Raw genomic sequence first — 13,657 nt, 5'->3', positions numbered from 1 at the left:
ACACACACACACACTTTATCTATAAGTATTGCTGCATGGAATTATGAGAGTAAGAATATACATATGTGTATTAAGTATGTTAATACACATATGTATCCAGTTGTTTGTATGTGTGTATATATGTATGTGTATGTATAAACAGTTACATACACATTTAGTCAATGCACTCTTACCTGAAACTCGTTTTTTCTGATTTTGTTATATTTTTCATTTACAGCCCTACCTTTCATCTCTTTCACTTCTTTACTTTCTGTTTTCTTTCCTTCATTTTTCCTTCCATCTTTCTCTCTTCTTTTTTCTCTTATTTTCTTTATATGTTTGTTGTCCCTATCCATCTCTCTATTCGCCTCTTGACGCTGCTCAACAAACAACACACATACATAGATGCCCATGCATTCGTACATACATATATAAACACCCACAAGCATATGTGTGTGTGTGTCTCTCTCTCTCTCTCTCTATATATATATATATACACATATACAAACGCGTGTATATATGTGTATGTGTGTGTGTGAGAGAGAGAGAGAGAGAGAGAGAGAGAGAGAGAGAGAGAGAGAGAGGGAGATAATGTTTATATATATATATATATAGAAACAGAGAGTAAGTGAGAGGGAGAGAGAGAGAGAGAGATACACATATACATATATACACGCATATGCATAAAGAACAGGAACATTAGTGAGGAAATATTCTGAAGTCAAGGAGAAAACATAACTTTAATATTCAACACATCCATGCATAATTTGTTGGCCGTACCAAGAAATTCTAGATTTAATTCAATTCTTAAACATGACAGATGTTAAACAGATATTTCAACATAAATTAGACTCGCATTACTTCAGTTCTTCGCCGCCATACACACACATTTAGGACTTTTCTACAGCATTTTGGTTTTCTTTGTACTGTTTATTTGTTAATTTTCTTTACGTTATTAATGTTTTTTTTTATTACCGTGTCTTTGTTTGTTTGTTTTATCATTGTTTTTGTTAATGTTTGCTTTTTTTCCCCTATATCTTTCTTTTTTATATTTTGCATATAATATTTGAGTGCGTGTGTGTATGTACGAAATTGCTATAGTTGTTACTGTTGCTGCTGTTGTTGTTTTTGTGAGTGTTTGTGTCGTGTTTGTTGGCGGATAATAAACATTTGTATAATGTATCATTGTATATAATTTATCATTTCACTTCACCTGTTTTCATCCACATCCTCTCTCTTCCTCTCTATCTGGCCCTGTCACTCTCTCTCTCTCTCTCTCTTTCTCTTTCTTACGTTCTCTTCGACTCAATATGTGTGTGTGTGTGTGTGTATAAACATTGTATATATATATAGATATATATATATACATGTGTGTGTGTGTGTGTGTGTGTGTGTGTGTGTGTGTGTGTGTGTGTGTGTGTGTGTGTGTGTGTGTATCCTTATAATACGATGTCATCTAGTTTGATATGATAATCTACATGATTACGTCGATAAAAAATAAAATGAAGTTAACAACTACAATTTGATAACGAGGCTTATATATGCAAATTGGTTCGCAACTCCTATAAGTTAGACATGTTCTAATTTGTTCTCTATGATTTATGTCTTATATGTAAGTAGTGGCGCTGGGAGTGTAATAAACGGGGTAGTTACTAGGCATTATTCATTCTAATACCCAGTTTCTTAACTCCTAACTCATGAGCTCAAATCGAGTCAGAATTTATTTAACATGTTTACCAGTAATATATTGGTTTACATTAGAGCGACTTAGCGGCTTTTCGTCCGTCTTTTCGTTCTGAGTTCAAACTCCGCTGAGGTCAACTTTGCCCTTCACCCTTTCGGAGTTGATAAAATAAGTACTAGTTGAGCATTGTGGTCGATTTAATCAACCTATACCTCCCCCGAAATTGCTGGCCTTGTGCCAAAATTTTAAAGTAATATGTTGCTATACATCCTTTATTCTTCTCAATGATAGTCCTATGCGGTCAAAATGAAATTATCAAATTATAGCTTGGTGGCTAGACATGGTGATACAAAGCTGGGACAGTCAAGCTAACGAGTGCCTTCTCGATGGTTGAGTTGCAAGAAATAACAGCCTTCCATGTTAAGAAGAGGAACAAGTATAACTGTGTGGTTAAAAAACCTCGTTTTACAGCCGAATGCTTTTGGGTGGTGTCCCACTGCACAGAACCATGGACAAGTGCTTTCTACTTTAGTGAATTTGGTGGACAGAAACTTTGTGGAAGCCCGTCGTAAGTATATATGTGTATGTATGTATGTGTGTGTGCGCGCGCTCGTAACTTAGCAGTTCGATAAAAGCAGTCAATAGAATAAGTACCAGATTTAAAAATAAGCAATGAGGTTGATTTTTTTCGACTAAACCTTTCGATGACTAAAACATGTTAAAGTTATAACAAATAAATGAATAAAGTTTTCCTGACGTACTAAAAACGAAAACCTTATGCCTCGAATGCCTTTGAATAAAGGTTTGCTCAGTGAAGAATGATCTAGATCAATGTCTTCCAACCATTTCTGGCCATGGACCTCTTTGACTCCTGTTTTTCTCTACTGGACCTCCTTGTTAAAATAAAATCTTATTGTATTTTTATAATTAAATATTATTAAGAATTGTATTTAAAAAATGTTGAAATATTTCATTATTGTTGAAATATATCTAATATATTGCTCACAAACTTTAACAACAAAATCTTACATGGTCCTCGTTGAGAACCACTGAACCTAAACAGCCACACCAATATCAACAGAATAAACATCTTCTAACATAGTGTATGCAGAAGAAACACTAGAAGTAAACATAGTTCCAGTGACATAGTGATAATGTAAGGGGGGAGATCTTCACTATGAAGATCATATCTGGGGCAAGAATTACAAAACTACTCAAGCGTGGTTGTGTGGTAGAATGCTTGCTTTCCAATCACACAGTTCCAGGTTCAGGCTCGCCGCGTGACAACTTGATTTTGTGGGGTTTTTTTTTTTTTTTTGCTATACCTTCGGACCGGCCAAAGATTTGTGAATGGATTTGGTAGAAGGAAAGTGAAAGAAGCCCGCGATATGCTGGACCGCTGAAATCTGCAAGTTTTTTTACTCTCTCTCTCTCTCTCTCTCTCTCTCTCTCTCTCTCTCTCTCTCTCTCTCTCTCTCTCTCTCTCTCTCCCTCTCTCTCTGTGCTTATTTTCTCTTATTCCTTTCTATTGAAGAGCGTAGGTTCGAAACGTAAACGAATTTTTCATTTTTCTCGAGCGTGAAACTAATACACGTGCTTGTTGTTGATACACCTGCCTTCGTCTTTTGTTTTTCTTTAAATTTGAACTATATATAAATGTATGTGTGTGTGTGTGCGTATGTGTGTATGTGTGCGTGTGTGTGCGTATTTGTGTGTGTGTGTGTGTGTGTGTGTGTGTGTGTGTCTCGCAAGTGCTTGACGACCGTTGTTGGTGTGTTTGTGTCCCCGTAACATAGCAATTCGGCAAAAGAATTACCGATAGAATAAATACCAGGCTTAAATAAAATTAAGTACTGAGGTCAATTCATTCGACTAAAGATCTTTTAGGTGATGATCCGGTGTGGCCGCAGTCTAATGACTGAAACAAGTGAACGATAAAAGATATATACACAAACATACATACACACATGTAGATATATGTGTGTGTGTGTGTGTGTGTGTGTGTGTGTGTGTGTGTGTAAGTGTGTGTGTGTAAATATACATACAGATGAATACATAAAGATACAGATACGTGGGTATCTGTATTATTTGTAAGGAACTCCTTGTTTTACGTCCGCTCACCGTCTCCCCACACACCACGATGTAAAAACAAATGGAATGATCCAGCAACAACGACACCGCCGTCACCACCACTACCACTACCACCACCACCAACAACAATTCCAACAACAACAATATATTAAGCAACGCTTCCTTCGCCTGCCCTTCCTCTTCCTCTTCCGTATATTACATTCGACGAAAACCGTTTGTTTGTTAGTCCTTTTTCTCAGCCCAGCCGCTTTATGCCATTTTCCGTAGAACATTTAACAAAACAAATGGTGGTGGTGGTGGTGGTGGTGGTGGTGGTGGTGGTGGTGGTGGTGGTGGTGGTGGTGGTGGTGGTGCTGGTGGTGGTGGTTGTGGCGGCGGCAAGTAAATGCTCATGATATTCATGATGATCCTGATGATAGTGATAACATGACGATGGTGATAATAGGGATTCTTGATAGTGGTGAAGATACTGGAAACTGGTGAATCTCACTGATGTTGTTGTTAGACTTAATGGGGCCCTGGTACATTATTTTTTTTATTTAGTTATTATATATTAGTTTCTTTGTGGTATTGTTCGGTGTATAAACGTATAAAAGTGTACAAGTGTTTGTGTTAGAAATGGAGAGAAAGAGAAAGACTGAGCGAGTGTTTACGTACAAGATACCTTGACAATACTAATCTAAACATTACAGAATGTTTGCTAAACACTACAGAATGTTTGCCAAACGCTAAAGTACTGCTGTTTTTCTTTTGTAATTATATATATATCCACTCTACCACCAGTCTTACCATAAACCTCAACCATCGACACCATCTTTCTTTTAGAACTTGGCCTTTTCATTACTTTTTGTCGTTAGTTTTTCTCCTATGTTTTTGATGTTCAATGAATCCTAAGGCGTTATTATTTTTATTATTATTGCTATTATTATTGTTGTTGTTGTTGTTGCTGCTGCTGCTGCTGTTGTTGTTGTTGTTGTTGTTGTTGTTGTCCTTGTTCTTGTTCTTATTGGTATTATGATTACTATTATTATTGTTATTGTATTTATTGTAGCTGTGGTTATTACTGTTATTATTATCATTAATATTCTTATTACCACCATTATTATTATTATTATTATTATTATTATTATTATTAGTAGTAGTAGTAGTAGTAGTAGTAGTAGTAGTAGTAGTAGTAGTAGTAGTAGTAGTATTAGTATTATTATTATCATCATCATCATTGTTGAGGCTTTTGCTATTTTTTCCTATAAATGATAAAAGACTAAGATAGATTGTTAGATAAATCTGGAAGTAAATATAGAAATAAAACAAAACCCAAGTCAATAAAGGATTGGGATACGAACGCACACACACACACACACACACACAAACTCTCTCTCTCTCTCTCACACACACACACACACATTCACATTCATATACACGCGTGCGCAACACATACACATACATGAACACAAACTTTTGTTGAGAAAAATTGATAACTAAACTTGATAAAGGCCTAAATATTCTGACTCGTGGGTAATATATACATACATGTGTGCATGTGTGTGTTTGTGCGTGTGTATGTGTGGGTGTGTGTGCGTGCGTGTGTGTGTGTGTGTGTGTTGTGTGTGTGTGTGTGTGTGTGTGCGTTTGTTTGTTTTATATGCATATATTATATATATATAATATACATTGATAGTATGTATGTCGCGCGTGTGGTTGTTGCTAACGAACTACATCGAAAATAAATAACACCACAAATTATGTTCAAATTTCTACTGCCTCCCCACCCCCTTTACTTTTGATCACCTCAGTCCTCTACCATCAAAATCACCGCCACCAAAACAGCCTTACAACATGATTGCAGCCATTTTCTTTTCTTTTGTAAAACCAGTTGTTTTTAGTTGAGAAAAATTTCGATATAATCTTATTTTCGTTTTGGGTTTATATTGTGTGCGTTGCGTGTGCGTGAGTGAGTGAGTGTGTGTGTGTGTGTGTGTGTGCGTGTGTGTGTGTGTTGGCGCGTGTGTGTGCATGCGTGTGTGTGTGTGAGTGTGCGTGTGTGTATGTGTGTGTATGTATATATATATATATATATATATATATATATATATATATATACATATAAAATATAGGTATATATTCATATAAAATATAGGTATATATTCATATATGTATATACTTATAAGTGTATATATATATGTATGTGTATACACACATACATACATATATATATATATATATATATATATATATATATATATATATATATATATATACATATATATATATACATATATATATATATATATATATATATATATATATATATATATATATATACACGCATACACAAACACAGATTTAATATAACATTCTCTCTCTTCTATATTTATATATGTATATATATATATAAAGAAATGTATGTGTAGATATTTATGTGTATATGTAGGCATATTATGTATGATTGAGTGTATGTGTCTTTGTGTGGGTGTGGGTGTGGGTGTGTGTGTTTGCGTGTGTGTGCGTACGTATGTGTTTTCCTTTTATTTCGCGTTTACTCGACGTAAACAGTTCTCCAAGACATTAAGTGGATATAAACACGATTAATAAATCAAAGATGGCGAACAGTAACGTTTGCGTGTCAACGTCGTTCTCGATATATGAATTCACTGAGACAGACGATCGATTTGCAAGACTCGTTTGTTGGTACCAAAGCAACATCGTCTGCACCCTCATCCTTATGAAATACACACACACACACACATATACTCACATACACACACACACAATATAATGAGAAAAAAAACAATAATTACCACGTATCTTATGAAATGATGAAGAACTGGGAGAGAAAAAGGAAAACCACGAGGAAGAAAGAGGAGACAAAAGAAATACAATCCAATAACCATTATTTATGTTTATTATATGAGTTCTTTGAAAACATTTTCCTTCCTTTTTCTCCTGTTCCTGTTTTTTTTTCAGACATTTTTTTTCTTTTTCTTTTTTATATGAAGAATCGTCTTGAAGGAATATTTGATCCCAAACAAGCACATGGGTAATGGAGTCGGCAAGTATTTTTATCTATATATTTTGATTAGATCTTTCATTATTATTATTATTGTTGTTGTTGTTGTTGTTGTTGTTGTTGTTGTTGTTGTTGTTGTTGTTGTTGTTGTTGTTGTTGTTGTTATAACCAGCATCATCATCCTTATTATTATTATTAATCATTATTATTTGTAGTAGTAGTAGTAGTAGTAGCAGCAGCAGCAGCACCAGCACCAGCACTAGCAGTAGTAGTAGTAGTAGTAGTAGTAGTAGTAGTAGTAGTCCCCTTTTATCACAGCAATATAGAAAAATAAGACTGAGTACTTAGTTCTTACTTAGTGGGAAGTCGATAACATTGTTTGACTTCTTTTGACTCTATAGAGGGGGAAGAAGTAGATTTTATAACAGTTATACCTTTTTCAGAATCGTTTTGTATGTATATATATAAAGGGTAAGTGAAACACACGTGAGTTGGAATCGATTCAAACCCCAGTCCCTATTTCCTCTGCCGCTTACTGCTCTCATTACAGCGATACTAGAGATAAAGTAGCAAACAGTACCAACTCATAAACATACTAAAATAACAAACATACAGTTCAACGGTTAATGTCTAGTATGGACTGTACAACGATTAATGTCTGCAGATACTGTAAAACAGACAATAATGTCCAGTACACACTGTGCAATAGGTAATATCCTATTGATACTAAGAATTCGTTTCTATTTGCTGTATCACTGCCTCACTTTCTAGACCCGTTACACAAATTTTAGTCTCTCAGTGAGAGTACGAGGTTTTTTTTTTCCAATTACAGTTATCACAGAATTAGCGCCATCACCATAGCAGTGCTACATCATAAAACTATTAAAATATTCTATTACAAATAAAGGCTGCGAGTTAGCAGAATCGCTGCCGCGCCAAGCAAAATCCTTAGTGGCATTTCGTCCGTCTTTACTTTCACAGTCCAAATTCCACCGAGGTTGACTTTGCCTTGCATTCAATCCAGATAGATAAAATGAGTACCAGTTGATCACCGAGGTTGATGTAATCGATTTACCCCGCTCCCCCCGAAATTGCTGGCGTTGTGCCAAAATAAATTTAAGACTAATATTTTATTACTGATACCAATATGTACCTATATTCACTACTATTCCATTCTATCTCCGTTTACACTGTTACACTAATGAGCAGTGGTTACAACCAAACCAATACAAACACTACCAGACCACTACAACTAACATTTATATAGTCTTCTTCATACGAGGTGTCCCAGAAAGATTTACCTATTGTTATTTCTTCATTATTCAAAATAAACTTAAGGTAGGATAATGAAATTTGTCAAGCCATTGCAGTAATTACATTTCAAAATGACCACCTTTCGCCTTGATCATAACCTGCAAACGAGTAGTCACTGAGTTGCATGAGCACCATACCACCGCTTCACCCAACTTGACCCGTATAGTAGATACCTAATAAGAAGTGGCTACAACCAGACCAGTACAGGTACTACCAAACCACTACAACCAGCATCTATAAAGCCTTCCTCATACATCCTCCATTTACCTGTTTAGCTACGAAGTAGTAAGGAATATGGCTAATACCTATAATTTTGAACCGTGGTATTCAACTGGGGTCCACATGCCCTTCGGAATCCACATGGCCCTAGGAGGTCCACACAAGATTTTGCAGATAAAGTTTATGTGCAATAAATTGGTTATATGTGTACAATGCACAAAATACTTTAACATTTTTTGTTATACAGTTCATAATAATAATTAATTATAAAAAATATTCTTTTTTTTTTTCATTCTTTTACTTGTTTCAGTCATTTGAATGCAGCCATGCTGGAGCACCGCCTTTAAGGGGTTTTTAGTCGAATAAATCAACCCCAGGATTTATTATTTATAAGCCTAGTACTTATTCTATAGGTCACTTTTACCGAACCGCTAAGTTACGGGAACGTAAAACACACCAACATCGGTTGTCAAGTGATGATGATGGGACAAACACGCACACATAAATATATGCATATATATATATATATATATATATATATATATATATATATATCTATATATATATATATATATATATATATATATATATAATTATAAAGTCTGGTAATTAGTGATATATTAATTAATATCGATTAATTATCAGGAGGCCAGCACATGTAAAGAATCAAAGAGATTCAGAAATATTATCTGCAATCTCAGGGGATTAAGGTACATTTTTAAAAAAATAACGTCGACCACTAACGTGGACAATTAACGCGCTAGAAATAGATCACATGTTGTGTCTATTAAGACATAAAATGTTCTCAACATGAAATATAGCAGCATACCAAAAACGTGAGCGGGCAAGACATTTAAAATCACCTAAAAAAGTATTATTAAACAGGAACTAGTTTCGGATTTAACAAATTCTTACCATTTGTCTATTCCTCATCAGCCTGATTTGTAATTTAACCGTAATCATCAGAATCATATACAGAGTTGCCCACCGCCATTGGTGCGCGTGCATATGGTTCTGCTAATTACAGCTTAATGGTAAAATTCAAAAGTCTTCGTTTTGGCGCGCTAATTCCAGGAATATATCCGCAGAAAATATTTACTGCGTCTTATATATTCAGTATGAGAACATGGGCAATGGGTAAAATATTATTATAAAGTCTGGTAATTAGTCATATATTAATTAATATCGATTAATTATCAGGAGGCCAGCACATGTAAAGAATCAAAGTGATTCAGAAATATTATCTGCAATCTCAGGGGATTAAGGTACATTTAAAAAAAAATAACGTCGACCACTAACGTGGACAATTAATGCGCTAGAAATAGATCACATCTTGTGTCTATTAAGACCTAAAATGTTCTCAACATGAAATATAGCAGCATACCAAAAACGTGAGCGGGCAAGACATTTAAAATCACCTTAAAAAATCATTATTAAACAGGAACTAGTTTCGGATTTAACAAATTCTTACCATTTGTCTATTCCTCATCAGCCTGATTTGTAATTTAACCGTAATCATCTGCTGCTATATATATATATATATATATATATATATATATATATATATATATATATATATATATATATATATATATATATATATATATATATATATATATATATATATATATATATATATATATATATATATATATATATATATATATATATATATATATATATATATGTATGTATGTATGTATGTATGTATGTATGTATGTATGTATGTATATATATATATATATATATATATATATATATATATATATATATATATATATATAAACATAATTAAGGAATCAGCAAACATTTGCTTCACCACATACCGAAGTTCAGAAATAGCAGCTAAAAAAGCTGAGACTCCAACAGATAACATTACTTGTAACTCACAAAAGCAAAAACAAGAAGAAAAAACAATGAAAACTAACTATTCCGAAGTTCGGAATGGTTAGTTTTCATTGTTTTTTCTTCTTGTTTTTGCCTTTGTGAGTTACAAGTAATGCTATCTGTTGGAGTCTCAGCTTTCTTAGCTGCTATTTCTGAACTTCGGTATGTGGTGGAGCAAATGTTTGCTGATCCCTTAATTATGTTTATAAATGTATATGAACTTTTAAATAAGTTCTCCACCGATAAAGGTGCTTACATACCGAAGGGCTTGGTAAAAATTATTAATTGTTGATTTATTAATAAATTAATAAATTGATAAACCTTTACCCTTTTAATTTGTATATATATATATATCTACGACGGGATTATTCCAGCTTACAATCTACCAAATCCACTCACAAGGCTTTGATCGGCCCGAAGCTATAGTAGAAGACACTTGCCCAAGGGGTCACACATTGAGACTGAACCTGGAACCATGTAGTTGAGAAGCAAACATTTATCACACACCCAAGAATGTCCATGAGGATCCATTTGAGTAAAATTGGAATCAAAGTGGTCCATAGATTACAATGGTTGAGAAAACTGCTTTAAATAATTTTTATGTCGACTTTGAAAAGCATTTAACAAAAGAACTTCCCAGAAACTTCGTAAATTAACTTTAAGTTTGGACTGACTCAAGATTTAAGCATCCGTAGCAATAACGACGACGACGACGAAGAAGAAGAAGAAGAAGAAGAAGAAGAAGAAGAAGAAGAAGAAGAAGAAGAAGAAGAAGAAGAAGAAGAAGAAGAATGGAGGAGGAGGACAACGATGACATCATAACAACATCACAACAACGACGACTATTCAGGTGATAAATTGTATACCAATGTTAGTAGAGCGATCTGTTGGTTGGTGAGGAGAGTTCTTGTTTGTCACTCATACTGGATGGGGGAAATACTGAAAAGAAGAGGCTAACGATCGTCAAATATTTAGTGTTGCATCATTCAGAGATGGATTTCCATCTGGTTTTGCGGTGTGTATCTTTAGTTTAGCCAAAACTTGTCCAGGAGTTTAGTCACCCGATCAACTGTTGGAATTTTTCAAGAGGAATTTATTCACATGCCTGCACTTAGACATTAACTCTGATTTCTTGGTTAACATATTGCAATGTTCAACTAATATGTCACCCTTCTCTGGCAAATAAAAATCATGTGAATTGCAAATTCAGTTATATTCGTCTTAGCAATTAATATTCCCGTTTTGGCAAATTAAGAAATCCTTATTTTCAACGGTATAAAAATCACATAAATTAATTGCTATCATTGTTATTGTTATTATTATTATTATTATTATTATTATTATTATTATTATTATTATTATTATTATTATTATTATTATTATTATTATTATTATCATCGTCATTATTATAATTATTATTATTATTATTATTGTTATTATTATTATTATTATTGTTATTATTATTATTATTATTATTATTATAAAATAAAATATGATCCATTGTCTTCTACTGAACCGAGGTCATCCCTTGACCCTAGGGTCACAGCAGGTCCTCATTTCAAGGAGACTACACGGCGTAAAATGTGTGCAGAACCTAGCAACACTATTTTCTGAAGTTCTCCCACGTTGACACTGCAAGGAAGTTTGTTGAGCTGCTTATCTAGGCCCTTTTTAATTAGCCCCACTGGTGCTGTGTTGCTTTTCATTCCCCAGTTTGCCTCTTATGAAAGTGGGTTTCTCGCATTTCTCCAGTCCAAACTGCATCCTGATATCATCACTGAACTTTTTAACCGTAGCAAGTAGACCTTGTTGTTCGTCATTTTCTGAGTACATTTTCAGATCATCCATGTAGAACAGATGACTCCTTTTTTTCTTCTTGATCTCATATCCATACCCGATTTTGTTGAGCATGGTACTTAATGGTGCCAGTGCCAAGCAGATTATTAAGGGTGACAGCGAGTCCAAGTCCCCTTGGAAGATACCACATTTGATTTTGATTGGTCTGCTTGTTTATTGTTCCACCGGAATGATTCAATGTAGTTTCTCATGTATTCATGCCGTGTTTCATAAACTTGATGAGAGTTGGGGATACTTTGTATACTTCCATCACTTTCAGAATCCATGTGTGAGGTACACTATTGAACGCCTTTTTATAGTCGATCCATGATTTGCTCAGGTTCGTTTTCTTGGTTTTGCAGTCTTCAAGGATCGTTTTGTTTATCAGCAATTGGTCCTTGCATCCGTAGCTCCCTGTTCGACAACCTTTTTGTTCTGGTGGTAGTAGGTTGTTTTCTTCTTGGAATGTGTATGTTCTTTCAGTGATTACAGATGCTAATATTTTATACATTGTTGGTAGACAGGTGATTGGTCTATAGTTCTTCGGGTTTTCTGTGTCATTTATTTTTGGTATTAGGTATGTCACTCCCTGTGTCAACCAGTCTGGGCTATTTTCTGGGTTTTTCATGACTTCATTGTATGCTGATGACATATCTCCATGTATATCAACTAGCTGTTTGATCCAGAAGTTTGGCACTCGATCTATTCCCGGTGACTTCTAATTGTTGGCCTTTTTCAGGGCCAGGGTGACTTCCTCCTTTTGAATATCTTCCCATTCCTGTACTTCTTTATTTTCCAGGAGTGTTTCTTGTTCCTTAATCCATTCTGCATCTTCATTATGTTGCTTTTCATTTTCCCTTATCGTACTCCAGAAATTTTCCATTTCCTCTTTCTTTGGCCGTTGCTCAACATTTATTTGTTGTTTACCGAGTTCCCCTGTAAAATTTCTTTCCATCTTTAAATAATTTGTTTTATCTAAACTGTTTGCTTCTCTTTATATATCGTGACAGTCGTTGAGCCTTTGCTTGGATTTTTTGCTTTAGGTTTTCTTTTGCTTCAGGTATTTCATTTTTTTTTTTTATCCGATGCTTTTTGCATATTTTCTTGGTTTTTCTTTGGTTGACCTGGTTTCCGTTACTTATTTCGGTCATTAATTAATTATACGTCGCCTCTCATGCATTGTATATCCTTTTCTAAGTTTTCTCTCCATTTTGGTTGTCTTTTCTTCTGCTGAGCACTTTTCCTTTTTAGTTTTATGCCTTTTGCTTCAGTAATAGCTGCAGCTCTAGCATAGGCTAGTTGGTTTAGCGATGTTATATTTAGTGGTTCTATTGTTGTTGATGTTATCTCATCTATTACATTGTTGCCAATTTTAATCAACTCCTTCAGGTTCTTATCCATACTGACTTTTGGTAGGGGCTCTCTGTCTGTGGTGCCTTGTGCTTTTACCTGTTCCCATTTTCTCTGTATTTCTTCTTTTAGTTCCAAATATCTCTCCCTATTCATGTCACTGTTTCTTGCTGTTGGTTGATTTACAGGTTCTTCTATCTCATTACCCACAGAGGGCTCCTCAAATACATCCTCTTCATGGTTTTCTGTTGTCCCTATTTCTATTTCATTTGTATTTGATGTTATACGGT

At 34.4% G+C, this 13,657-nt stretch overlaps 1 long non-coding RNA gene across 2 annotated transcripts in view; it reads left to right on the top strand.

The window, feature by feature from the left end:
• LOC106883190 (uncharacterized) overlaps positions 1-11,458 on the top strand; it is a 96,798-nt gene extending 85,340 nt beyond the window's left edge. For both annotated transcript variants that reach the window (XR_016237405.1, XR_001411090.3), the window contains 2 exons: positions 6,751-6,803; positions 10,556-11,458. This is a non-coding gene — a long non-coding RNA (uncharacterized LOC106883190). The remainder of the gene's footprint in view (positions 1-6,750; positions 6,804-10,555) is intronic.
• The last annotated feature ends 2,199 nt before the right edge of the window (positions 11,459-13,657 follow it).

The sequence above is a fragment of the Octopus bimaculoides genome, chromosome 19 (genome assembly GCF_046866305.1).
Source record: "Octopus bimaculoides isolate indiv1 chromosome 19, ASM4686630v1, whole genome shotgun sequence".
NCBI classification, from domain to species: Eukaryota; Metazoa; Mollusca; class Cephalopoda; order Octopoda; family Octopodidae; genus Octopus; species Octopus bimaculoides.
Note: the sequence above shows the minus strand (reverse complement) of the source record. Positions and strands in the feature narration are given on the sequence as shown.